This window comes from Corvus moneduloides, chromosome 5 (assembly GCF_009650955.1).
Source record: "Corvus moneduloides isolate bCorMon1 chromosome 5, bCorMon1.pri, whole genome shotgun sequence".
In the NCBI taxonomy this organism is placed as follows: Eukaryota; Metazoa; Chordata; class Aves; order Passeriformes; family Corvidae; genus Corvus; species Corvus moneduloides.
The window spans coordinates 24,038,959-24,064,234 of record NC_045480.1 but is presented as its reverse complement, the minus strand read 5'-3'; the positions used below and the strand labels follow the sequence as shown (position 1 = coordinate 24,064,234).

The following is a 25,276-nucleotide window of genomic DNA, read 5'->3' as shown; positions in this document are numbered from 1 at the left end:
ATACGACACTATTTTACTGCTGATTGTTGCATATCTACTGTTCCAGGGACTTCCTAAAATTGTTATAAGGTGTAGAAGTAAAAGGTCTGTTACATTGCTTTCCACTGAACTACCATCCTATGTTGAATTTTTTGCTTTAGCAATGACCAGTTACTTCCCCTGTAATCTCAAAAGCCTATCTTGACAGAACAGACAATATTCCACGTATTTGGAAGGTGCTAAACAGAAGTATCTTCCTATGGATGTGTTCTATTAAGCCTTATTTCTAACTGTTCAGGACGTTGCTGTGATTCTCTACTAATCCATCTCAAGATGTGTCTAGGGATTTAATCTCAACTCTACAGTAACCCTATAGTAGTGCATACAGGTTAGAGCAGTGAAGTTGCCAGGCCTGGTCCTTTACTTGTTCGTTTGCCACACATGAGAACACCCCATTCCTTTCCATTCACACTGGTTACCTGAGTTTTGACACCCACCAGAACAGAGCTGCCTGGAGCACTATGCCAATGCCAAGCACACGCCTTTAGTCTGTGACCAGAGGGGTTTGCTAATGTTCATCAGCCATGTGGGTGTTTAACCCAGGGCCATGTTGCTACTTGGAGTCCATATCCAGCGTGGAAAACAACCCATTCTTAGAATCATAGAAACATACAATTGTTAGGGTTGGAAAAGATATCTAAGATCAGGAAGTCCAACCATTAACCCAACTGCCACTAAATCACATCCCCAAGTACTACATCTACTCGTCCTTTTAAGTACCTCCAGAGATGGTGATTCCACCACTGCCCTGGGCACCCTGTTCCAATGCTTAACAACCCATTCAGTGAAGAAATTTTCCTTAATATCCAATATAAACCTCCCATGGTGCAACTCGAGGCTGTTTCTTCTGGTCCTATTGCTTTTTACCTTGGAGAAGTGACCAACCCTGAGCTGTCTACTACCTCCTTTCAGGTAATTGTAGAGAGCGGTAAAACCTTCTTCTAGGGCTTCCCAGCCTACTCGGCTGTCTACCTCTGTGCCTCTCATTATTGCCAGAGGAGCACTGCGATAAAGCAGGGGGCATTTGGGGAGTGTTACCAATTACCACTGCCTCACCTTGATATGGGCATGACTACACTTGCCAAGCACGAGCCAAGACCATTCTTTTTTCCCTAAGGAGAAAAAAAAATAATTTTTTTTTTTCAGGGGGTAGACCTGCCTCACACACAACCCCTACCCCTTCACAGAGGTACCTCTGCTCTGATGTGAGCTGTTGACCTAAAGCCCCGAGTGCGGCACCGCCGAGAGGCCGCGGGGCTGGGGGGGCGGGGGCGGCGGGGGCAGACAGCCGCCATGGCGGCGCAGCCATCGCCCCCTCGCCCGCCTCGCCCCGCCCGGCCGGCACCCTGCGGGCCGCGGCTCTGGGCGGCGGCCGGGGCGGAGGGAGAGGAGGGGCGGTGGCGGCCGGCGGCCGGAATCGTTTCCTGGGTAAGCGCAGCGGGCTGGGAAGCGTTTCCGGAAGGCTGGCCGCATCCCGCAGCGGCTTCGGGCGCCTCCGGGGCGGGCGGCGGAGCGGCGGGCAGGCAGGCAGGCAGGTAGGCAGGCAGGCAGGCAGGCAGGCAGGTGCGCTCCGCGGCGGGCAGGGCAGGGCAGCACGTCCCGCGGCAGAGCCCCGGTGCGCGGCCGCCCGCGGTGCCGCCGCTCCGCCCGGGCCGCTGCCCGTGCGACGGGGCAGGAGGCCGGGGGAGGGTCCCCCCGCCCTTGCCTGGGGCGATTCCGGGGCATCCCGGTCTCGGGGGTGGGGGGCCGGGGCCGGGCTGCGGTCCGCTGCCTTTCCCTGGTGTGCGGGAGCGCTGCCGCTGCTACTGCAGAGCGCTGGCCGAGCCTGCGGCGAGCGTGGGCTCTGTTCCTGCGGGCGGTAAATAGCAGCGGCGGCCGGTCTTGTTCTGCTGGTGGTGGTGCGGTAAAAAAGGCTGAAAAGTGGCAAAAGTACCCGTAGAAGTACCTTTTTTTTTTTTTTTTTTAATTACTAGAGTGAGCGAGTTGAGCTCTGTGATTAAATCGTACTCGAGGGTTGCACGCGGGGCTGCAAATGGGAGTGTGCAAAAAATACAGTCCTCGGAACAAAACGTGAACCCCACGAACGCGTCTTGGAAGTTGTCAGGAATTTGCTTGGGTCCCAAGGCAGCAACGGAGCTACTTTTCGTAGCGGCTAGAGAGACAGATAAAATGGAAAGTGTAACGGTTTGTATTTGTCCTTCATTGCTTTGCCTGCTTGTTTGCAATGTTTTATAGCTCTTGTCTGGGCTCCTGCTTGCTAGGGAGGGTAAGCGTACTTCTGGGCTTTAAACACAAAATAACTAAAACCAAGAAAAAACCCCAACTTTGCAGTGGGGATGCGCTGGTAGGCTTTGTGTGTTGTGGATGCTGTTGGTAGCTGTACATGGTAAATGGTATCTGCAGTCAGCTGTTCAGGGTAACAGTATCTGCTGCAAGTTTCAGTGCTTCGCGGAAGATCTGCTGTGTTGTCCCAGAAGCTGCTGCTGAGCTGCTGCAGCTTTGCTGTGTCCTCTAGCTCGACGGTGTGCTCCTCCAGTTTGTTCTAGATCCTACATGTCGTCATCCTGCCGTCTCGTGCTCTAGTATTTTCTGAACGCCTGAATGAGTTTTCTGTCTTGGATTTAAAACTATTTTCTGCCGGCATAATTACATTTAGTTAAAATAAGAGTGCAGATGTCCTAGCATTTAAAGGAAGAGACATCCTCTTACGGTGACCTTGGGACAAAATCTTGGCTGATTAATTTCCTTGCCTGGAACAGTCATGTGGAGTGTGGATATTTTTGTTCTTCCTTTATAGCAATAAGTGTGTGATGGAATACTTTTTGGCTTGTATTTTTGAGGTGGTTTTTTTTTGTCATCTAAGGGAAATCAAGGTCTGGAGAAGACTCTTTGGGATAAAGAGTAATTTTATCCTGTGTTATGAGGTAAACATAACTGTTGTAACAAGGAAGATTCTTGGCTCTGAAGCAGTGCAAGTGAATGTGCCTTTCCCAGCAAGGGTCATCTAAATAGTAGATTAGAACTGTGGGAATCATTTGCTAGGAGAGGGAATGCGTGACTTGGAAACCTGGATTATTCTTCTTGTTTTTCAGTTCTGCAGCTAAGTTGGAAACCAGTGACAAAACTGGTCATTTTTGGTGTGGTGTTGAGTGGACTCTGCTGTGCCATTAGTCAGAAGGGATGGTGACTTCCTTAGGAAATGCCTGAGGAGCTTAGAAAGGGCTGCTGCAGGGTTTGAGCTGAAGAGAGTGGTGACTTCAGGAGCTAGTTAAGGGGGAATTTGAGTACTTGAGATTGCCTGCTGTGAGGATTTTTTAGCAGAGGTTGTGAAAATCTAAAGTGAACCTGGTAGTTGATAGGTAATGGTGAGCAATCGACTGATTACATCTCCGTCAGATAGCAAGCTTTGACACAGGATGTGCAGTCAGACTGGAACAAATCATCCACCCTGAAAACAAACTGTACTGTACATCCCTTTCTAGTGGGACACGAAGTCTTGCCTTTGTACCCTGCTGTGAGCAAGGAGTTCCATTACTGGGAACAGTAGAGCCAGGGATGTGCTGAGTGCATTGGCTGATCGCTGACCAAGTTGCTGCTGCCTTGCTGCTATGGAGAAAGTAAAGGTGATGGTGGAGTGTGTTAGGCCAGGACACAGGAAGGAGAGGTGGTGGAATGGGTGCAAGCTCCTGGGGAGTGCCGGGCAAGGGTTCTCTCACCTGTGCCATGGGTGGGTCAGTGCAAATTGAGCCTGGAGAACAGCAGTGTCAATTATTCCAGAGAAGACAAGGAAAGCCTGGCTTGTTTAGCCTAGCAAATAAGGCTGAGATTGAATATGATTGCAGACTGCAAGTACAGCAGCAATATAAACACGAGAAAGGGAGAGAGGAGCTGTTTAAGCTAAAGAACAATGTTGGCATGAGAACAAATGGATATAAACCGGCACGAATAAATTTAAGCTGGAATTTACACATTTTCTTCCCTAAATGGGCTCAGGTTCTAGAACAACCTTAAAATGGGATAAATGGGAGCAAGTCGTTTAACTGGCTCTTGAGGATATGTTGAGGAAGTCTGTATTGTGTGCTTGGCTGTGGCAGTAGGAGAGGAGGCTTGGTGACTCAGGAAAAGCTTTTCTGTATGTCTGAGTTAACTGAATATAGATTTTATGTGTTAGTGTTTCTTATTTTTGAAATACGCCCTTATAAAACCGCTATAAAAATTCCTGCTTTACAGTTTGTATCGCTACATGGTTGCAATGTGCTTAGTGGACACTTTCTGAAATGTTTTGCATGTTAGCTTTTTTTCCCCCCTCCAAAATAATGTGTCGTCTAACAACTGCATGTAATTGTGTAGAAAATCTTTTTCCTTTAAGTCCAAGCTGTACAAAAGGAGACTATGTTTGCATGTGTAAGATGCTTGATCTTATTAACTTCCAGATTAAAAAATGAATTGCAGTAATTTCCCCCCCCAAATAAAAAAGTAATTCATAAATCTTCTCAAAAAGGAGGTCTTGGGGGACTGTGTAGTAGACCCAGATAGTGTGAACTGAGACCAGTTCTCCAAGATATGCTGGGACTGGAAGACCGGAATTAAATGAAGTTAAAGCAAATTTGAAAACAAGTCTAGTTGAGGTAGTTGTGCATGGGATTTGTCTCATTTGTTGCCCTGCAGAATAGCTGAGATATCTGGCATGGTGGTTGCAGTAGTTGAACTTGTATGAAGTCTGTAGTTGGTTTGAAAAATACTCCGTGTGCAACATGGAATACAACCAGCTGCAGATGCTGTATAATGGGTACTGTGTCTGTCAGCAGTACCTGACCGCTTCTCACAATGACCAGTATCCTAGCACCTCTGTGCCTGTTTCCTTGTCTCATCATGCTTGGACAGAGGACTAATCCGGACAGAGGACTAATCCATCCTGTCCCCAGAGATTTAAGGAGCAGAGTGTGATTTTTGGAAGGCTCTGTGTGGTGTCCTGCTTTAGTTTCCTAATTCTTTTTACCCTTCAGCCTGCTTTCTTTGTAATCTCTTGTCTCCTGCAATCTGTCTTTTTTTTTTTTTTTTTTTTTTTTTTTTTTTGTCTCCATGTAAGCAGGTGTTGAAGGAAAAATAAGAACAGTATGCCCTCATTCAAAACCTCCACTAGAGATACTCTCTGAACCTCTGGCTGTTCTCAGCTGTGTGTTACCAGAGTTGGGTGCAAGCTTTCCCTTCAAAACATTTGGTGGCTTTTGGTTCCAGATGCCTTTCTGGTCTGTGGGCAGCCTCCTGGGACCTTGTTGCAGCCTCTCTGGGCTTTAGCCAGGAGTGCTGCTTGTCTGTAGGTCTGCTTCTGGCTGTGAAAAGAATTCCTTCTTTCTGCTTGGCTTCCCCGGAATCCCTGCTGAGATTATTGTCTCTTTTACCACTTTCCATTCACCTGCAAGGGGTGTTACAGGTGGGAGGCTGTAGAGCTCTAGCAGAAGAATTTGAGGGAAGCATTGCGGAGAGTGCCCTGGGATTGCTAAGGAACACTGGTTTATCTGTGCCTCATCTGGGAGGTCCTGGTTGCTGAAGTCTATTGCCCAGGGTGTAAGAGCAGACCCTGCACCAAGGCGACTGGAAATGAATGTAGGAGTCTGCGCTGACAAAGACAACAGACACTTGGTCTCCATCACTCGCAAGACAGTGAGTTAACCTTCTGTAGTGGGTTTCTTTATGTCTTAAAAAGATAAAACTCGATTTAACTGGAGATCTAAGGACAGCCTCTAAGTTCTGGCTTCCAATGTTAAAACCGTTTTCTTTCTTTAACTGAAATGTGCTGAGCTTCAGTCTCCCCTGAAAATGTGTTATTTGTTTGGATAAGTATTTAGATTGTGATTTTTACTGCTGAACAAACCCTCCATCTGAATGTAACACTGATTAGTGCATTTTTAAAGTTATCTGCATACCAATTAGGATGATTAACTAGATGCAAATATGTGCCTTTATCAGTAGTCTTTGCTGCATTTGTTACTGAACACTGATCTCAGCTGAATGAAGTCTAGGAATTCATGAATGTAAACTACTAACTTGCGTAGTGGTGCATTAAAAGTAATATGTGATAGAGGGAGGTTTCCTAGAAGATAAAATATGCAAATTTTTCTTCTGATCTCAGTCCCAGATAGCCAGTGTCTGTAATTCTGGTTTGTTTTACCTTATGAATAGTGCTATGGCTGTAAAGTACTTTAAGCAAACTCTTCTCAGACTTGTATTTGGCAGTTTAATCTGTCAGACTTCACAATTTAAAAACCTCCACTAAAATCTCAGTGGTGTCCTCCTGTAGCTATGCCAAAATAGAGTTATAACTGAGTGATTTATTACTGCTTGGCTGTTCTTATTTTCTGGAGAAAACTTAAGGGGAATCTTTTTTTTCCTTTGTCTTCCTTGCTGGATTACATTGCACCCGAGATAATATACCCTGTCAGACAAAGTATCAGCTCTGTCTGCCTTTGGGAAAACCCTCCTGGAAGCACTAGTCATGCTTCACTACGATATGCTTTTAAGCAATTCTGCAGTGTGTTTAGTTGTTTTGTTCGTTTTTTGGAGGTTCGTTTTTGTTTGCCTTTAGTGCAAGTGCAGTTTAATTTTCAAAGGCGCCAAAAGGAACATTTCTAAAGTACTTCTGCAGATTTCAAGTGTAGATGATGTGTTTAGAAATAGCATTTGGGTTTAATGTTGGTGTTAAAATATGTTTCATGCAGTACTCTTAGTCACAACTGATTTTTTCCGTATGTCTATTAGCTAGTTACAGAGAGAGGTTTCCCGATGTAATTACTGTGTGTGAAGGACAGATTCCAAAGAGAAGGAAATTGACAGGCATTAAATGTTCCTTACCTTTATGAATTAACTTGTTTTAACAGAAGAAACTACTGCAAGCTTCATATATTTTGTTGTTGCCATCTGTTGTAGAAACTTGTATTTTCTTTGCAGTGTTCTCTGGGTAGGAAGCCCTCCAAACAGTTATTAAATGGCAGTCATTAGTGTGACTGATATTGGCACAAATTAGTTAAGACTTTATTGGAAACCTTGTAAATATAATTTCTCAGATGAGTTGAAGGGATATGCTGCAGGGTTCTTACAGGCCAGCTGCAGAACTCAGCAAATGAGGAGCTTGACATTAAGCCATCCTATGTATTTAGTATAGAACTTCATTATAAGGAGGTGGAAGCAGTTGGGTAAATATGACAACTAGTTCATTGCTTTCGTGTTTACACTTGCCTTGTTAATTCTATTTGCAAAGAGGATTATTGTTAGGAAAAGATATTTCTTAGCAAGGTGTTGAATTGTATACCTATGGAGGACACTGTGCAGAGAACCAGCACGAAACATGAAAGGGAACTGCAAGGAAGAGAAATAAGGAGGAGGAATGCTCTCCCATGGAGAATTTGGCATTTGACAGATGAAATTGGGATTTAAATGTGGCATAATGGAAAGATAGTTTAATTAAGTTATTTAGATGAGTTGGAGATCTATATGAATAGGCCGCAATCTATGAAGCAAGAATCTATTTACAGCAAGATTCGTCTGGAAGTAAATACAGCAGGGAGCCTGGGTGTTTGGGATGCATGTGGCTTTAAGAAAACCTTCAGCGCTATGTGATGGTCTTGTCTCCTTGGCACCCTGCATGCCTCCTAAGTGAGCAGGAGAGGCAGGATCTCCGTGGGTTTTTGTTGGGTTTTTTTCCTCCCTGATACTCATCTGGGTGTGAAACCTTTGGGGAATGTGAGGTCTTACCAAGTCAGGTACCCTGGTGGAGTGGCAGGTTGAGAAATAACTCATATTTTTTGAGTCCTGTGGGAGTCTGCTTGCCTTTTTCTTTTTTTTTTTCTTCTTTCCTTCCCTTTCTCTTTTTCCCACCATAATTCAAGAAAACAGTGAAACAACAGAAGAACCATCAGTAAAGAGAGTGGTTTAACACAGTATATGAAAAGATATATGTACTCAAAAAAACAGGTTTTTTTTTTTTTTATACAAGTTTGACATTCATTCCCTTAAAAAGGTCTCAAAATTAGGAAAAAATTTTGATGATACTTGTGTATTTGAAAAGAGAAACATTAGAAAAAACCCATGTTTTTAATTATTTGGTGTTTGCTTCTCGGAAAGGTTTGAGATCAGACTTATTGTTAGATAACTTTGTAGAGTGGTAAGATGACTAACAAAGGATATTGAAGTAACACAAAGTAGTGTTGGCTTTAAGCATGTGTTATTATTTAAGCATGTGCAAGAGCTGCTAGCAAACCATGCTTAATTATGTAGGTGTGTTTTAACCTTATTTTTATAATCTTTGCATGCTGTTATGTCAGCATTGACATGTGTAAATTTTTCAGTGAAATATCCTGTATATTTCCCTTTGCAAGTATGAATTTAAGCATGGGTAAAAATGATGATTCTATACCTGCCAAAATATAGGAAGCTTTCTGGTAGAGGCATATGGGCATTTAGGGACCAGTAATTCTTTTTTGAAAACCAATATAGATATGTCCTAATGTGATAAAGATGGTGCTGTTTGTCGGGGAAACAGTTTAAGTGTTCCCTGGGAAGTTTGGCTTTGCACCCTAACAGCCTGTCAATATTATGATGCCCTTGCACTGAAGTGTAACTCTTGATGGCAGACCACAGAAAATTCAGGTATTCTCAGTGAGGGTCTGTGTGGGGAAGGGGATCAAGAGGGGCGATTGGGAGACTCTGGTGGATGTCAGTGAGGCTTGATGCCAAGGAAGTCCTGAAGTTATGGGATCCTCAGAGCATTGTTAAAGGTTTGTTCCTCAGGCAGGAGTCACTTTTCTGTTGTATTCTATCTTGCTTTGGGCTAAAATCAGCCAGCATGTGTTGCATGTTGATTCAGAAATAGTCTCCATGCTCTGGTTTTGGCCAGCCAGTGTGTAGCAACATATACAATGAAGTGATGTGGTTCTACTTGCTCATTTTTAGGCAGAAAAAAGGGGAATCCCTCAGTGCTTCTCTGGTCCAACCAGCAAGTCAGGAGGTGGTGCTCGTTTTCCCTCCTTTCCAATGCCTTTCCAATGTGTGTACACATTTTACAGGGATGGGAACAGCTGACAGGCAGGATATGGCAAGGTACATCCCTAAATTTGCTGTTTCCCTGGTAGCAGAGGCTCTGGTGACCCTTGTAGCCTCAGAGATGGGGCAGCTGAGAGCTGTCACTATCCTTGCCTTGGAGTAACCCTGAGGCTCTACTGAGCAGTCTACCCTGCCAGTCTCCGGAGAGGCCCCGGAGTTGGCGGCTGGCTGCCTGCCATCCTGCAGCACAGCGCCTGGCTGTGCTGCTGCCAAACCTGCAGGTAGGAGTGCTGGCTGGGCAGAAAACATTTTGTGGGATTTATCCAAAATAAATATCTAATTTTGCATGGGTGAGGCTGAAATTCTTCAGCTGCACCTCCTGCCAGAGCAGAAGAGAAACCCTTCCTCACAATGATTTTCTAAGCTTTTGCACATATGCGAGGTAAAGATATTATTTTCCTAAATTTAAAATTTGGATCCTCCTTCCTTGAGTTGAGATGGATGTCTAGATCTATGCTGCTTTGAAAGCCTGTTTGAAGACACGTAACCCAAACTTCTCTGAACCTCCCCCAAAAGGCTCACATTGAGGCATTTAGCTGATTTTTTTGCTTCTGCTATGTGCTTCTACGTAATCCTTGAAGTGTAAATATAGAGCTGGAAAAAACAGCACTTGATCTGGTATCCCAGCTTGCACTAGGACTTAAATTAGGAAATATGAGCTTCTGCTATAAATCAGAAATTTGAGTTTGTAACTCCTTAATTTTTGGCCTGATAAATCCTATTACTCCTAGAAAGCTGTTAAGGTTCATGTCTGTAAGTCCCAAGGTTGTTTTAAATCCATGGGTTAAGTAACACATATGCAAAGGTTTAAAATAAGACTGTCAACCCACACAACATGCTGGCCGTAAAACCAAGCCTGGACAGTGTGGAGCTGATTCACGACATGCTGATCCAACTTCAAACTTAACTAGTGTTGAGCTTTAGCTTCTGCTGCCTATACTTTTGCTGCGGTACAGAGATGGAAAATTCACAGGTTGCTGATATTTGTGCTACTGTCATTAGCTCTCCCAGACTAATGGGATGGATACTTTTTGCACAGTGTTGTCAGGCTGTCCTAGAAAACTCTTGCTTGGCACACAGCGTATGTCCAGAGTTTTCCTAGAGCACTCTTGCTTGGCACATGGAGTGAGCATGTCCTGAGTTTTTCCTGCTGCTGAGTGCAAATACTCAGTATCTTCCTCAAGCAGCCAGTGTTCAGGCAGGGAACTGGGCTTTCCCCATTCTCGAGTCGTTCTTTGAGCTGAGATTGCAAGCAAATATTTTTAACATGGGTAGGTGCAATGTGCTGTTATGGCAGGATGTGAATCCTCCTCGCACAAGGTGAGCTTGAAATGAGGTGTTGAAATTCTAGATCCATGAGGTAGAGGATGAAACTGAATTTGAAGAGATTTTAAAAACTGACAGAGGAGATGCTCTAAGGACACACATACCCTGCAATTCCAAAATGAAGATAGATACTGGTGCTCCCAAAGGCTGGCTCAGGAAAGGCACCTGCCAGAGGGCTCAGGTGGAAGCAGGAACGAGTACATAAACAGATGAAGAGGAATTTTAATGACACAGAGGAGCTAGATGATGAGATTGGCTGCAAAATGCAACAGTAAAATAAGCCTAAATCATTTGCATGGAGTTAGGCACTAACCTTGATATAAAACTCCTCTGTGGAGCAGTGGGGAGGCATAGTCTGTGCTAAGTACAATATAAATGCATTTAAAAATGTTTTCTAGGTTTTATTCTTTTCTCCCCTCATCTGTTTTAAGGACAGACCAGGGTTTATCCTGTAAGATTCTAAGTACCCAAATTTGAGAATAATTGCGTTTTGTTTTGCAGAAACTGGAGTTTCCACGTGGGAGTTTCATGCACAAGCTATGTTCCTTTGCATTTTCTTGGCTATTGTTAATGTGGTAGTGTCTGTAGCTTTTATTATCTCTAATTCAGAAGCATAAGCTACCTCAAATGCTTTCACAGCACAACAGGGAGTTTTAATAGGCTGTGAGAGACCCTGTGCAAATCTTGTCAAGTGGCCACAGCTGGTTGGTAAAAATGGATGATTAAAAACTAGTGTTTTCCAAAGGCTTGTAAGTTGAGTGTGACAGGCTCATTGATTAGCCATGTTTCTACCTCTCTCAGAAGCTGTGGGTGAAAGAACCTTTTCTTTGGAACAGAGCAGTGCACACATGAACGCTTGACTCTTGTGGAGTTAATACTTTCTTACTTCAGATGGTATTTGCACACCATACAGGAAATGGTAGTAAAATTATTAGTACTTTTGAAATGGGTGTTGTCGCGGTTTTTAGCCATAACTAGAAAGCAACACAATATCTTGATAAAATGTTTCAATTTGAAGCAAAGGACTTTGAATTCCAGAGAAGCTCGCAATTTTACAAGATGAAGTAATGCAGCTGAAGTAGATTGGTTTTACTGAGTGTCTGCTGAGGTTTGCCAGTGAAACGACAGTGTGGGTTTGATACCCTCTGATGGGGAGCAAGTATTAAAAAAAAAAAGGCAGCTCTACTGGGAAGTCTAAGTCTAGTGCTGTTATCTTAAGGGCCACCAGGAATGGCTTCAGAAACTGAGCTTACTTTAGAACAGCAGCTTATTGTCAGAATCAAGATCAGGAAGTTCACTTCTTGCTTCTGAAGAGAAGTAGTGTTAGGAGGCTTTAAGAGCTCATTTCCTTCATTTGCTCCATGCTTTTTCATGCTATAATAATATCTGTGTTTAAAACAACCTTTTTTCTTAAAACATTTATCTTCAAAGATAAAAGCAAAGTATTTGTAATGTTAGCATGGGATTGGCAGCTTTTAGTTAGATGCTCTGAGTACAGAGTTAAGAAATAGCATGCCTACAGGCATTTTTAGATCTGCTGGTTTTCCTGTTGTCACATGGTTTTCTCCACATTAATACAACTTTTGATAATTGCTCCCTTGACCCAGTTACTCTTTTTGTACTTTCCTTTCCACATCCAGTCAGGCAAGCATGAACATTTCATGTATGTTAGAAATGAGAAGTTTTGTCTTCAGAAATGAATCACAGGGGAAGGGGAGGAGGGAGAACAGCAAGTCTTGTGGTTTTTTTCCTGCATTCTAAATGAAATTGCGTAGGTAGATGCTGTGTTTAGGTCGTACCGCACTGATGGGGTTTCCCCCTAAATACTGATTGTGATAGATGAGTTTCTTAAACTGTATTAATTTTTTGAACTAAAAACTTTGGATGCAAGTTGCCTGTTAGCAGTGATTGTGTTGCCAAAGGAGGTCTGTTGATGCCACCACTCAGGCAAGTGGCATGTTTTGGACTTTACTCCTGTGAGATGGTAATTGACTGCTGGCCCATATTATAAGGGCAGAAGAAGGTATTAAAAAGAAGAAAAGGTGTTTTTTAAAAGGAGGAGTAATTACCATCTTATTTTTCTGAGTAGGGCCATTGGTAATACAAAAGAAACTAGTCAATTCTTTTTTTTTTGTTTGTTTTGTTTTTTGAGGATAAAAATAGGAGCTAGGGGTGATGATAGCATACCAGACACTTCGAGGTTGCTTTTATCACAGATGATCTGTTTTCCTGAATATTCACAGGTAATCATTATCACTTGGGTCCTTCTGTCTTTGTCTAGAGGAAACAAATCTTGCTTTTAGCCTCCATCCTGGTTTTGTGCAAATCATTAATTGCTCTTCTGTTTGTTAAACTGCAGCCAACCATCAGATGTGGAATCATATTATTATTATTAAGGAACTCTGATGCTTTAATTACATGTGTGCCACACTTCCTAGTGCTATAAAAGGGAAGTTACACACTGCCTGTGCATCCAGGCAGGCATAGTGGGAATAGTACTTGGGATCTTTCTGTGTGAATTTTTGAGCGACTGTTATTAAGACTGTCATGTGTATGTAACCTTTCAGCATGCAGAGCATAAATTGCTGCTCCAAATAAACTTAGAATGTGTAAGCAGTAGAGCTTTGCTCTGATGAATTAATTCTCATGCTCTCAGATAGCAAAATTGGTTGAAATTTGGTGGCTTAATTTCACGTCACTGACCCCTTTGTACAAACATATACTTGTTATCTCAGTACAGCAGTGCGGGATTTCTGAGGATGAGCACTGCAAGCCGCCAACTGAGCTGAAAGGTCTCATGTGTCCCTTCCCCAGCATGGAGTGACTTAACACCTCCTCTCAAGGCCTGTGACACAATTGTGCTTGTCTGCAATTAGTTGCTTGACTAATTCCCAGTGTTGGTGGTTACTGGTGGTTACAGAGATAGCAATGCTGTTGCTCTATACTAGGTATTCTATAAAGAACAGAAATTAATAGGTATATTTTGTTGCATAAAATGTGGATTTCCTTGAGGTGACTTTTCATATTGGCAGGGAAAACACGAACTTTGATTTTTTCCTTCTCAGCAGACTGCTGCTTCTTGGAGTAAGTGAAACAGAAGCTGTAGGAAAAGCTGTTATTTTCTTGGGTGACTAAACATATTTTGTATTCTCCATATTGAATCATAGAATGGCGCGGGTTGGAAGGGACCTTAAAGCTCATCTTGTTCCAACTCCCCTGCCATGGGCAGGGACACCTTTCACTAGAGCTGGTTACTCAGAGCCCCATCCAACCTGGCCTTGAACACTGCCAGGGATGGGGCATTCACAGGTTCTTTGGACAACCTGTTCCAGTGCTTCACCACCCTCACAGTAGAGAATTTCTTCCTAATATCTACTCTAAACCTACTCTCTTTTGACTTGAAGCCATTTCCTGCTTTCCTGTCGCTATATCCTCTTTCTCCATCTTTCTTGTAGACTCTGTGAAAGAGAACTTCATGGTGTTTTAAACCTCTGCTCTGAGCAATGAAGTATTGTGTTTTCATTCTTTGCATATTTCTTGATTTGGCTCTAATAGAATATAAACATGTGTAAAAGTTATTTTTTGAAATGGTAACAGCCCTGGTGTGTTTGAACCACTGTGTGTTTACAGAAGAAACAGTCAGTCTGTTAAGTTTTAAAACAGATATTAAAGGAAAGAATGGTTAAAGCCATGTATGGAAAATGGGACAAAATGCAGCGTAAGTTAATCTGTTGGTAGACTATGTCAGAGTAAATGATCCTTTATATTCTTTTTCCTACCTTAAAATGTGAGTTAGGAAAAATATTTTTATTTCATCTGGTCTTTAATAAAACATTTGTTGTAGCAGTTGTTAGAGTTACAAAGCAGTTAAGGATTGTACTAAAGGGGAAACAATAGAGGAGCAAAGGAGACGCCTAGGTTGGGGAAGACTAGGGGTGGGATATTGCCACAAAAAATTTGTCAACCAGAAGTTAGGAATGCTCAAAACGTGCGTTAATCTTGCTGGTATTAAGTAAGATGTTGCAGATATGCAGATGTATCTAACCATTATACAGAAGAAGTAGAGCCATTATACTGTGTACTGTGGCGGTCTTGTCTAGGAAGAAATGAATCATTTTGATAATGAGAAGTGAGAAAGATAGTTTGAAATCCAACTTGGTATAATAAGGCTCCTTGTTCTGAACACAAGCATTGGCTTTACCCCACATAGTACCCAGCATTTTGGGGGGACATGCTTTGGGATTTCTTGTCCCTTGCTTTATCTGGTCTTTCCCTGCCTCCTTTCCATTTCTGCCTCAGTTTGCCTGTTTTTGATCTCACCTTTTCTTTCTGAAGTTGTACAGTACTCTTCTTTGTGCTCATAGCTCTGGAAAAGCTAATTGAAACAGATTTTGCTAATTGTCTTTGGAAGTGGCACAAAGGATGACTGGACTGGCTTTCTCAGCCAGGGGAAAGGGAAAAATGCTCTATAATTCCTGGGCTTTGAACTGCTTGTGGCTATATGGTTTCCCAAACAGTGGTTGCAGTTTCCTATTTGGCTGCTAGGAGGTGAATTCCAAAAGCTTCAGTAGAGTTCTGGTTTTTCTTGCTGCAAAAGCTTTGGCAAGGACTTCACTGCATACATAATTGTAATAGTGTGTTAAATACAGAGAGTTGCATAATACGTTTCTATTTTATAAATACTATCATTATCTGAATTTATAAAGTTCATAGTCATGTTGTGTGTGACCTGAAACCCCCCAGGTCTGGGGCTTAGTTTGTATGTGTTAAAAATTGCCTGTGTTAAAAATACCAAAGGACATCTCCTCTCCGTGATCTTTTGAAATGTCAGTGTAGCCTTACTGTGGGTAAGTGATTTGTATCTTTGAACATAGTGCTGGAGAAGGATGAGTAGACCTAGGAGCAGTGCTAGGAGTTGCCTGCTCTCAGCTGTCCCCACTTCATGGTATGTAAGTTAGGGGCTGCCATCTCCAACCCATGAAGACAGGGAGTGATGGTCCAAGCAGTGTCTCTTCTTGTTCCTTGCAGACCTGCATGGCAAATCAAGACAGCTCTGTAAGGTCAACAGAGAAGATGATAGAGCAAGAATGAGGGTTGACCTCTCTAAATACTCTACTGTATTTAAAATCTTTATGGCAGCAATTCAAGTTTTTATGTAGAGAGTCAGTGGTGAACCTTTTATACAGGTGGTACAATCTATCCCGTGTTAGACTCAAATAACAGTGTAGAAAAGAAGCTTTTCCTCTCTAAAGGAAAACATTTGCCACCCTTGTAACTGATAGGTGGTATGTTAATTGTAAGTAACCCATTGGAATTGGCGCAAGTAAGGTAAGATGGACTGTGAGGAGAAGTGCTAACTTTGGGTCACTCATGGTCAGGAGTTAAACATGGCATTATGCAGTCTTAATTCTGTAAAAGATGTTGTTTCCAAAATTCCTAAAAAACCTTTGGATCTAAATAGTTTGGGATGCTGCTATTAAGTTGTGGCAGGGATTTTGATGTTCTGGGAAAACATTTTTACCTACCAGGAAAATACGTGTTCATTTCGCTTAGCAATATGTGGCTCCTTTGGCTTTGCTTTTGCGTTTTAGGCAGTACTTTAATGTCTTCATTAGTTTGATTTTGGCCTACTTGTCCTAGTAGAATAGATGTGCTGAAGTACTTCCCTCTGATATAAGTGGGGCCTGAATCACGGTTGAAAGCCATGTCACTTTGTTTGTAGGAAATTATGCCTTCTCTCTCCCCAGGTTGGACGTTGGGTCTTGACATTGGGTCATTTGCGCGCTGAAGAGTGCAGAGACAGCTTCGCTCTTACTTGGAGTATCTGGCTCTGAACACTTTGGCTTTAGGCTGGCAGTGTCCAACCACCAGCCAAGCTGGAGCGTGTTTTTGATGTTCTTTCCTGGCAGACAGTGAGACCTTTGTAGTTTCAGGATTGTTTTTCAGATATATGCTTTTAGTCCTAGCAGTTCAACTGGTACTTTTAAAAAATTGGTATATAAACCAAAACTACTTATCTGATGAGAGGGAACTGGAGTTTGAATCAGATTGGTGAAGTTTTGAGATCAAGATATTCTTTAATTAAAAACTTTCTCTTAAATTTTGCTATAAAGCATAATTTTTTCTATAGAGCAGCTGCAAAACACAAGGTAACATTGCCCTAAGCTAAAGATTTATTGACTTTGCTTTTTTCCTTTCCTCCACTTCTAAAACAATCTGCAATATATTGTGAAGTAGGGTAGCTGTGTTTGGACTCAAAAGTGTTTAGCAATGCCTAACTGACTGCAGTGGGTTTGATACAAAGCAGCGTTCAAAAAATGCACGGCTTTGTGTTGAAGGCAGGAGCACAGCAGCAGACAATTACTAATGGTTTTTGTACATGATGCAACGGGAGTAGGGTCGGGGAAGCTGTGGCACAGAGCAGAGGAGCTGTAAGCACATGTACTGTTTGATGCTTCAGTCTGCTGTGGTGGGTTGGACCATAAACATCTCTCCCTGTTTCCCTTTTTGTGTTTTGCTCCCTGCCAAGGCAGATGTAAACTTGCAGTGTTATTTGAGGTTTCTCTGTACAGACCTACCTTTTGGCTGCAATTAGGGCAGAACACCTCCCTCCCCGATGGGTAACCTGTAGTAGCATTGCTCATGTCCCTGTGTGACCAGAGAGAAAGATTAACAAACACTTTCCTGATGTAAAACTTTCCCCCAGGTTGAAATGGATAGGAAAGTTCATTGTGGCTGATTAGTTCTAATTTCCCCCCCTGCCCCAAGCAGGGAGGGAAATTATTTAATTTAAATAATTAAAGGTTGCTGTTAAATTCACCTCATTCTCTATTAAGCCTTCCTGGTCATATTAAACTGCCTAATTCAAGCAGTGTTTTTAGTGTTGGTAGAGGAAAGCATTATATTTAGAGAACACTTTATTGTGGAACAATTTTAAAATTATATGGAAACATAGTATTTAACGACTAGTAAGATGGTTTGTGTTGCAAGACATGAGAACAAAGGAGTTATGAATGTTGCATATCTGCCATGAAGGTGCCTGCCTTCAGTTCCTGCATAACCATTTGTGCTTAATCATGAAAGGATCTGTCTACATTGGCAGTGCTGGGGAATTTAACACATGCTCTAATGTCTAGTTTATGTAAGGATTCCTGCATATTTCAAATATTTGGTAACTGCGCTTACGTGTTTTGGGGGAAAAAGTGGAGGGACATATCTTGAGTAATATTGTTCAGTTGGTAGTAAAATAGTTACACATCTATCTTTTCTTACCGAGTCATAGATTTGATATGTAGGTGCCCTTAAGGGCTTTCCATAGTCCCTGGGGAAATTTCTCCACCTGGATTCTTAGCACTGTTGTTAAAGTGCCAGCTGCAAGCTAGAGTTTGGTCATGTAAATGATAACTAGCATGGTAAATACATCTACAGGGATTGTGTGACATCCAGGAATTGGCAGGAGGGAAATTCCTCTGGCTGGTTGTTGGCTTACTTGCAGGTCAACTCTTCTTTTGTTACGGATAGTTATGTGAAGAAAAGACTTGGAGTGAGTGCCAGGCTATTTCTTCTTGAAAGACTAGTCAACAGATTGTTTAAGAATTTACAAACAGCAGGAATTAGCAGCCTGGCAGCCTAAGCTGTCACAGGCTTTGAATAGCATGTGCTTGGGAGCATTTTTCCTTTGCCTTGTCAGGACAGCTACATTTTACAATGGTCATTATGCTCCTGGCAGGGTTTGCAAACACATCCAGTTGTGTTTGGCCCGACTCCCGTTGCTGCGGTGTTTTGTTTTTCCAGAGTGCTACAGTTCAACACCTTTTCTCAATCTGGCTTTACCACGGCATGGAAACAAGAAAGGCTTGCATAGAAAATCACTGTCTAGACCCTGACTGATGTTACTTATGTGTTTCATCATCCCCTTCTCCCAGCATGGGTCTTTTTTGGCCACCGAGGTAGGGAAAGCCCACCAGCTCAATGGAACACGAGAGGCAGCGCTGTAATGGAGAAGTTTTCCCTGGTGCTGAGAGGACTTCTTTTCTGAAGTTACCTAATGCCCTGAAATATGTGCAGTTAGAAGTTCAGCCAAAGTTGTGATACATCAGTACATTTCAATGAAAACCACAAAGTGTTCATGGCTAAGGATACCTTTCATGAACTTCCTGTTCAGCTCTTTAAAACCATTAATATTGAGGTATTCTGTTCCAACTCCTTTCTCATTGTAAAAGTTCTTTTTTTAAGAAACGTTTTTTATGCCTTGAAAGCTGCACTCTTAATTTTAAATGAACTTAAGAGTTCTTTTAAGACAGGTTGAAAGAAAAGGCAAAAATTCATTTTGGTTTTAATTTTTTTCTATTCCATTTCTTTTCAGACTCCCTGCACTTCCGAAGACTTAAGGCAGAGAAGCTGGAGGAGGTTGTAAAGTGAAGGTTTGGGGATTAGATGTGAGTACAGCCATCCCATCTGCAGGGATACAAGAAAGGTGCTGCTGTTAGCTCTTCCAAAAGCTAGTTGTTGAATCCAGGAGAAATCTCTTGAAAACCTTCAAAGACCCATTCAGACTAAATGTTGTGTGTAATTTTAGATTCATGCTCTTTTTCAAGAGCTTCAAGCCCACATCACTGAGCGCGGGCGAAAAGAGTATGTGGAGAAGTCAAAGGAAGAGTATGTGGAGAAGTCAAAGGAAGAATAACACGCATCTCACTGCAGCCAGCTGCACTCTGACTTGGTGTTACCTCTTACTGTTATGAAAAACAGCGTGTGGCATCCTTGGTTGTAAAAGCTGGTTGTGGAGGAGGGCTGCATCTTGCTTGGTGTTTCTAGATGAGGATGTGCATGTTGAATGATTAAAAGAACAATTTGGGAAAGATGTTGCTTATGTGACTTCAGTGTTGTGCAGTGTTGGGGTAGTTGTGGTTTATGTGTCTCTGATGTGAGGGTGGTAATGGCCTTCTTAACTCAAGTAGAAGCTGTATACCTCAGTACTTCAGAGCTTCTTTTGACAGTTAAGATAAAAGATACACACTGTGGTTAATGAAGGAATAGTGATGATAGGAAAAAAGCACTATCAGACACTGTTTTAACAGCTGTGGTTTCTATGATAAAGACAAATCCCTTCACATAAAACAAACTGCAGTTTAGGAATTAAGTCTGTTTTGAATATAAATTTATATTTAAATTCTGAGAGGAAGTTTTCTTCTGTCTCCCTGAAGCTCTGCAAAATCCCTTGAGGGGGAAGGGAGGGAGTGCTTAGAAAGCCATTTTTGATATTAAATTGCTTCTGAAAAGGTAGGCTCATCAAACCCTGAATTTGGGGTTTGGAAGTTAGTGTTCACAGGGTGGGAAAACCTTTATTGAAGAGCAGCTGATTCCAGAGGTCAGCTGACCTGAAGTACCCTTTGTGCCCTGACATCAGTCCCTGTCCCCATTCCCCTGCTGAAGGAGGGGCTGGTGGGATCCTGCCTCCCCAGCTGGGGGCTGACTGCTCTGTACGGCCACTGGCACTGCTGCAGCCCCTCTGTGGAGTTCCCTGGCCAGTGTACTGTGAAGCTGAACAAATTCCAGTGCTAGCCAAGCCTGTAATCAGTTAGGTACAAGGTGAAAAGAAGAAGGAGGAGAACCAAAAAGTGATAGCTGGGTGTGAAATATCACCAGGCCTTCATTAATGGATATATGATTCACAGCTACTCAGCATCTTCGTGTGTGTGTGCAAGGTGGGCAAGGCTTCCATCACAAGTGCTGCAAAGGCTAACTTGGTTGTATCCCTACCTCTAAACATTCTTGGCACATTTGTGGGCGTCCTCTGCTTCTAAAATAATGGTTTCTGTGTCTCTGCTCTATCTGGTGCAGATGTTTACCTCCCCCTTGCCCCCAAGAGCCTCTAGTGTAAATGTTTAGTCTAAACCTGATTTATTCAGGTCCTTTAACTTGGTACTTCTGTGGCATGAACAGTTTTATACAGTGTTCTGAGAAGTTGTGAACTCCTGTCACAGTTTGTACTCAGCACACTTTTTTTTGAAGAAGATGATAAATGTGAAGAGCGTGAATTAGAGTTCAGAAACTCTCCTCCTGCTGTGTTCAGTATGAGACGGGAAACCAAAATCTGAAGGGAAAAGCTGTTGTTATGGCAGCAAAAAAATTTTTTAATTTAGACTTGCTATTCAGATGTCGCTTTCATGTTTCCTATTTCAATCTTGAAAGAAATCTGTGTATTATGTAATGAAATAAATGACTTTTTAATAAGCATATAACTAGTATCTCCCAAAACTCTGTAATTTAGGCACTTATGTGAATAATAGTACATGATATATAATAGTATGTTGCCTTCTATTTTCCAAACTCTATTAGAAAGGGTAATGATGCACAAATGTATAACTTCATTAGGTTTTTATATGTAGTACTTTGCAGCCCACTTTATGCAGATATCTTTATTTGTATTGCAGTGCAATTGAATCATTGGCATAATCTTCTGAGCAGTTAGGCTGCCCAATTATGATTGCAGTGAGTCTGCAGAGATTAATGAAAACAACAACTTCTCTAGGTTTTAGTTTTCTTTCCATTGAACAAAGTATGCTGGAAGGAACAGTTGGGGAAAAATAATCTGGTTTTTACTTACTGGGTTAGTATATGGCATGTGTCTGAATGGAAGCATTGGCTCTTAGCATCTGCAGAAGACAGCTGCCTCATGGCTGGGGCCCTCCTTTGAGAGGCTGAGCTCTGACATCTTCATGCCAGGGTGTTTGTTAGTGGTTCCAGTTCCCTCCACTTTACCTGCAGAGTTGCTGTGTAAGGGGGACTTTCACTCCAGTGTAATGGAGAGAGTAAACTTCCACACTGTTTCTGGAGAGGACTAACAAGGCTCCTCAGGAGTGTGTTTGGCCTGGGATCCATGAGCATCTTGTGTCCTTGCAGTGGGTGGGATTGCAGGAAAGTTAAAATGTTCTCATTTTGAGTGCCTTTTTCCCCCGTTATTCCCCACCTTTTCTTTTTTTTCTTTTGCTTTCCCTCCTTCTAGTGTGTTGCCCACAGTGAAATATTGTATGCAGTGATGTATAATTTGCCACAGAAGTCACATATGTTTTCCCATTGGTGTCCTGCTTGTGTTTGCATCACTTTGCTTTTTGCAGAAACGTCCTTTCATTATAGCTGAAGCATAGATTTTGTGCTCAGGCTGTATATCAGACTTCCTTATATTTCTTTCTTTGTTTCAGGCTGTGTAAAAGTCCAGACACCCAAATGACATCCTGAAAATACCAAAAAGCCTCTGGCTATTCTGGAAGAATTTAAATTGAATTCCTATTTTCATCTGGAGACCACTAATCATAGGCTTATGTGATGAGCAACTCCATTGTATGTTTGAGTACAGATAGCTGTTGGGAACTGGCCTCTTGATACATGCACTGCTCCCTTCAAGGCTTTATTTTGCTTTGATCTCAAGTGGTCACCTTCGATATACATGTGAAGCTTATAGATCTGGACAAGCCATCTTTTTCTGCAAGCTGTTACCTGAAGTGAAGTGATTGGTCTCCCAGAGAGTAAAACCTTCCAGAGCCCAAAGGTGAATGTAGAGCAGAGCAGCAAGCAGTGAAATGTGTCTTTCATGACTGGAGTCGATGAGTTTGGAGGGGGAATAGTGGAGGATTTTCAGTTGCATCTCCTTCGGTGATGGCAGTCATATCTTCCAACGAGGCAGACTTGTTAAGTGTTGGTATTTCCCTTGTCTGTGGGGACAGGTAGGAAAAAAGGAAGGAAATTACAAGCTGCATGTCTGTTAGTATTTTACAGTGATTATATGTGTGCAGCTCCATCATTGGCATGGCACTCCTGTAGCTCCATTACTGAATATTCCATCCATCACTGGGATTTATTAAAACACAGTTTGGTGGATAGTTGGGTGGTAACTGTTGAGCTTTTGCCCAAACACGGAGAGGCTTTCCTCATGTTTAAGGACTTAATCTCGTGATACTGGTACCAGGAGAGTGAGAGAATCTGGCCCTCATCTTCTGTTTGGGTAGAGATGGTGTCTGGGTCTTCAGTAGGTGGAGAAAGTGAGTGGTCTTGTACAGATTAGAATGGGTTACTTTTCCTGGGACCATGTCTTGGGCCAAAGGGACTTTCAAAAGGAGACTCTGAGGAGAAGATAAAATTTGGATGAGTTGGAAGAGGTTACCCACTGGAGGAGCTAACATCCTGGAAAAGCAATGACTGGGACAACACTACAGGTTGCTTTCCTAGAATAGAAATGAAGATAGTGTAACAAATCTCGATGGTCTCCAAGAACCACTTAATTAACTCTGAACACCAGAAAAATGTAATCACAGGTTTTTTTGCTTACAGAATGGCAGAAAAAGGCTTAAAACTTATCTTTTTCAGCTGGAAAGAAATTCTTCTGGACTTGTTTTGAGGGCAGCAAGATACCTTAATCTTAGGGACATTGATTTATTTAAGCTTCAAGCTAGGACATTTTTTCTCCGAAAAAATAGATCTTTACTCATGCTAAATATATGCTTCTTGAGGTGAATGGGTTGAAAAGTCTTTAGCAGCACAGGCAGTACTGAGAAAATCATTAAGAAATGTATATGTTCCCAGATGCTGAGCATGCAATTTCTGAAACAATTTAAACTTTGCACGATTTATGGAGGGTGTTCTGTTGTTTGTATTATGTGTGGAGCGATGAGGAAGAGGGCAGCTCTGTGGCTGGGATAGATGTCTGACAAATCTCCAGATGGAAAATGCACCGAAGTGTCATTTTAGTCAATATTCTAGAACTATGGAAGAGGTAGGTCTAAGATCAGAAAACATTCAAAGGAGAGCTACTTTTCCTTCTGGAGAGGTAGCCAGCTCTGCAGAAGTTAAGCATTTCTCTGAGTGGCCCTTGCGTACTGTTCGTGTGGAGCTGTCCTTCCTGCTTGCTTGAGGATCAGTGTCCAGGGCCTTATGGCTTTCTGTAGAGTTGTCTTTGTGTACCTCAGATCTTTTTGTCTCTTGGCACTGTTTGGTTGGTGCTCTCTTGTTTTCCCAAGCAGGTGTGCTTTGCATGGGTGGTAGCCAGGAAAGGCAGAGAGGAGATTATAGGGCAAGTAGAATCATGGAGTCATTGGATGTTTTGGATTGGATTGGAAGGGATCTTTAGAGACCATCTGGTCCAAGAACCCCACTGCTGTGGGCAGGGACATCTTATTGTGTGCTAGACCAGACCTCCATCCAACCAGACCTTGAACATTTATTTACAGGGATGGGGTATCCACAACTTCTCTGGGCAATCTGTTCCAGTGCCTCACCACTCTCATAATAAAAATCTTTTGCTTATGTCCAGTCTAAATCTACCCTTTCTCAGTTCAAAATCTGTTCCAGTTTCAGCAGGTACTGCTGCTCCTCTCTAGGACTCCTTTTGTCTGGTACCAGAGCCAGACCCACTGTGGAATGAGCTCTATCTATGCCAGACAGATAGAGTGGTGCTGTTTGAGACTGGGCGAGATTGTCAGGGTGGATCAGACCCTGTGTCCCTCTACTTTCAATACCTTGTCTATGAGGTGTCACTGTTGTATGTTTCCAGAGAAAAAAGTAGAAGAATCTCTGGGTTTTATGGGGTAATCTCTCCCACTGTTGATTTATCATGGTAATGGTTAGAGATAGACCTGTGCCTTTAAGGTTGTTGATAAATGAATCTTAGTAATAAACCTGGCACAGATGGAGCAATTCTCCTGATCCTGATCCTCACATAAAATGTTCCATACTTGACTTCCATGACCTCCTGCTGGAATTAGTTTTTGTATTTATATACTCACACGCTCTTTTGTATACGCAAGCAGAAACTGCCAGGCTTCCTTTTCCAAATGGTTTTCTGTCTTATCATGCTTGGGTGTATTTCAGCAGATTTGGATTGTTCAGGAACACAGTGTATTTTGAGGGTTTTTCCATTCCCAGAGCCAGAGTTGTTACCTCTTTCTGAAAGAGGTAACCTTGTCTGGTTTAGCAGCACCTTTTGGAGTGACTAGCACAGCATGTTACAATAAAGGAATCTGCACTAGTGTCCTCTAGAAGACATTAATTAGGCTGACATTGCTCTTCATCTTAGTTCTGTTTATGCAAAGCTATGGAATTTGAGGTTGTGCTTTTTAAACCATGGCTGCATCTTGAACCTTTTGCTGAGCTGTTTCAAGTCCATTTCTAGATGTTATAATTAATGGTTTAGTTAAAAATACTGTGAGGTTTTATAGCTAGCTTAAAAGCTTGCATTTAGGGCACATTTTTTAATACTCAAATCCATTGGTGTTTTATTTCTTGTCCTTTCATGTCACTTATTTCTCTCTGCAGACTCCTCATGGTCCTGTCAGATACTGCTTTACATCAGAAACTGCCATCTTCTGAGGGTCCTACCTTTTATCTCTCTCTGCTGCAGCCTTCCTTTCAGTTCTTTGCACTGTGAGATACTTCAAAAGACAAGGATGTGAAAGATAGGTTGCCACTCATCTTTGCTCTTGTGCACACTGAGCCCTTACACTCACCCCTGCAGCTGGTCTCCCAACCAGGGTTTGGTATGTGTGCATCTCACCACTTGCCCGTCATCTGGTTGCCTTGGCAAAGCCATGCTGCCTGGGGTGCTGCATGTGGCAGTCCTTGCTTCCTCCTTGGTCGGGTGGGCAGTGCAAAGCACACTTCATTTAAAATGTGTCAGGATCTACTGACTGAGAAACCTGCTCTTGGACACCAGTGTGCCCTTTGTGGTTGGCCATGTTACTTCGGAGAAGTTCGGGTTTGTGTGGCAGTTACTAGTGGTAGCCACAGAGCAGTCCAGTGCGGGTTCTTTTCGCATTGA

The 25,276-nt window shown here is 42.5% G+C and overlaps 1 protein-coding gene across 8 annotated transcripts in view; it reads left to right on the top strand.

Annotated features, from left to right (window-relative positions):
• The first annotated feature begins 1,447 nt into the window (after positions 1-1,447).
• The window catches only part of APBB2 (amyloid beta precursor protein binding family B member 2), a 184,869-nt gene continuing 161,040 nt past the window's right edge, over positions 1,448-25,276 (top strand). For 3 of the 8 annotated variants that reach the window (XM_032108082.1, XM_032108084.1, XM_032108078.1), the window contains exons 1-2: positions 1,474-1,574; positions 18,830-18,902. The gene's annotated coding sequence lies outside the window, so the exon portion shown is untranslated. The other 5 variants (XM_032108080.1, XM_032108083.1, XM_032108090.1 and 2 more) reach the window with 5 other exon arrangements.